Genomic DNA, 2917 nt, shown 5'->3' on the forward strand with positions numbered 1-2917 from the left:
GACATTGCGACATGCATGGAAAGCAATCTACCATTTGAAAACCAAAGCAAAAGTATTGAGGACTCACCTGCAACATACCCGGAAGACTGCTTGCAAGGATTGTGCAAGTTTCACCGAGAGTGCTGGAGACTAACTGTTAGAATTGTGCAAAAGGTAGTTTGGACTGTCAAGAGGCTTGTTGACTGGTAGAATTGCGCAATGTGTAATCCAGGCTAACCTGTTAGGGGCTAAGATTGCGTAATGCGTAATTTCAGTCAGCAAGGCATGTAGGCCCAAGGACTGCATTGTGCAGTTTTCTAGGCCAGTAGAGCACTGCCTCTCAGAATTGTGCAAAGCAAGCCTGGACAATAGTGTTTGGCTAGTTTTTCACATTTTCTGGGAGGAAGGCAGAGCCTTCCCTCTCAGAAATGCGCAATGTTGTTCGGGCAAGGCAAGGCTTTGGCCAAGGTTGCTCGGACTCGCCGACGGGCGACTAAAAACATATGAAGATTTGAATGCATGGCGAAACTGAGTGTAAGCAAGAGTGAATGATCATGCATGAAAACAGTGAATGAAAGATTCAAAAAATGAGAAAACATGCATGTGTGTGAAACGGGTTGCCGAATCGGCGACCTTCAGTGGAAAACAGTGTCATGCATGCGATAACAGTGAGATGCAAATGAAAATTGAAACGGTGCTTGTGCAGGCTAACATGCATGCAAACGACAACAAGCGTTGATAGAAATCAAGCAAACAACACTCACACAAGCCAAAACACAAAAAGCAATAGAAATGCTGCAAAAGACAAGTAAAGCAGACTTACCTAGAAATAGCTGAGCTGGATGCGCCAAAGACTCCTAGATGTGATGTGGGATGTCAGAGCTCCAAGATCAATGTGAAGAATGAGCTTTGCAAGGTCAAATAAATAAGTTTGAGGCTCATGATGTGCATGCCACAAATTTAGGAAAAAGCGACACTTGGAGGGAAGTTTCTAAAACGATCTTTGCATGTAACCTCCAACTGCTAAAAATAGGTCCCTAAAATCTTGGGATGCTTTTTGCATGTTGCTTTTTTCTATTTCAGGAAAAACAACCCATGCGCGCAAATCAAGTTTGCTGGGTCCCAGAGGGAACTAGTCAACCTGAAGGCACATGTAATAGCCTGAAAGACTGGGATTGGGATTTGCGCAGTTTCTGGGTTGAGATAGGCTAGATGTCCCAAAGGGATTACGCAATTTCTGGGGTCAGCAGGTGACTGCTTCCCAAAATTGCGCAATTTCTGGGCTGAGCTGCAGTGCCGGGCCAGATTGTGCAGTTTTCTTTAGGAAGCCTGTCTGACTGTTTTGCATAATTTTGGAGCCCAATAGGCTATCAAGAAGATTTGTGCAATTTCTGGAGGGAAGGATAGTTCCCCTCCAGAATTGCGCAATTTTCTGTGGGAGCTGCTCAGCCTGCAAATAGTTTAAGTTTGGAATGGCAGCCTGTGAAGGGAGTGAAGCAAACTAACATGCATAGGCTGGAAAGCCACTGAAAATCAAATGAAGCCTATGTACTTGACAGTGCAAGACATACTACTAAGGATGGTTGGTAGGGAGGCTCCAAAACGAAGCTAAGGCAAAATTTTGGAGGGTGGTTGTTGCCACTACAACAGGTTCTTAGTTGGATTCATTATTTTAAGCTATGTTACAACCTCAAGGTTCTTAGTTGGATTCATTATTTTAAGCTATGTAGGGTCCTGACCAACAAATTAGGCCTAAGAGATTTGATTATATGAATTACCAAGAGGCCTGAGACGAGAGAATACATCAAACATCCTCACAAGGGTTGTCCTTCCCTTCGCTGAGAGAAACACGTGAACAGTTCAAAACCAGAGCTTGAATTGTTGTATTTTTGAGGGTTCATTTAAGGTGATTCAGATGCTTTTACTAAAATCTACCCTCCAATTTTACAGAGTTGATTCACTAGTAAGACCAAGAATATGGGAAGATAATAGTATATAATTTTTGAGAGTGGATTTATGCTATTATGTATTCCTACGTTGTCCATGAGAATGTGAGTAGTTTGTACATTATTTGATGCAACTACTGCATAGATAGGATATAGAGTCATCTCCTGCATTTCCCATGTGACTGTGGTGAGCGAAGAGAGGACCAAGGGTTGCAGATGCATGTGGCCTTCCAAAAGTGGCTCGACTTATTCATCGTGCTCCTAGAAATTATTTAGTGATTCAGGAAGTTGTTTTTAAGAAGAGTAGGGTTAAGCAGGATTGGGCAAGATACAAAACAATATCTACTTCTTTATTCTAATGGCTTGTTTGATAATCACTTTAATATAATATATGTGATATATTCTCTTAATTTATTTGTAACAATGATTCTATAGATCTCTCATGGATCTAGGATGGTAATTTTAAAAATGAATAAGCTTAACTATGAAAGTGAGTTGGGGTGAGGGGAGGAGGTGGGGGAAATATTAGGTAAAATGTAATAATATTACATTTTAATTAATATTTCGCCCCAGCCTTGGCCACATTTTATTGGGTGGGGGTGGTAATTGTGTAACATATACTATTGTAATACTATGTTTTATCCAACTCTTCCCCTCACTCGGTCCACATTTTATTAAAAAAATTCTTTATATTTGAGGTTCATATGTAAACATAACTCCTATGTAAATATTTGATCCCAATATGGTAGAGATGTAATCTTTAACATTTTGACTCGATAAAAATAAAATAAAATAAAATAAATAAAAATAAATTAAAAACATAAATTTAATAATTATATTTATATTTATAATTATAATTAATAATTAAACTAGCCTAGATCCATCTTAACTTTAGATCTGCCAAGCATCAAGAGGGATCAAATTGCTTGAGATGCAAACCTCTTTTAAACTGAAAAGATATTTGATCCCTCTCGACGCTTGGTAGATCCAAA

The sequence above is a fragment of the Pinus tabuliformis genome, chromosome 4_2 (genome assembly GCF_031772625.1).
Source record: "Pinus tabuliformis cultivar Carrire ecotype Pingquan chromosome 4_2, CPIR1, whole genome shotgun sequence".
NCBI classification, from domain to species: Eukaryota; Viridiplantae; Streptophyta; class Pinopsida; order Pinales; family Pinaceae; genus Pinus; species Pinus tabuliformis.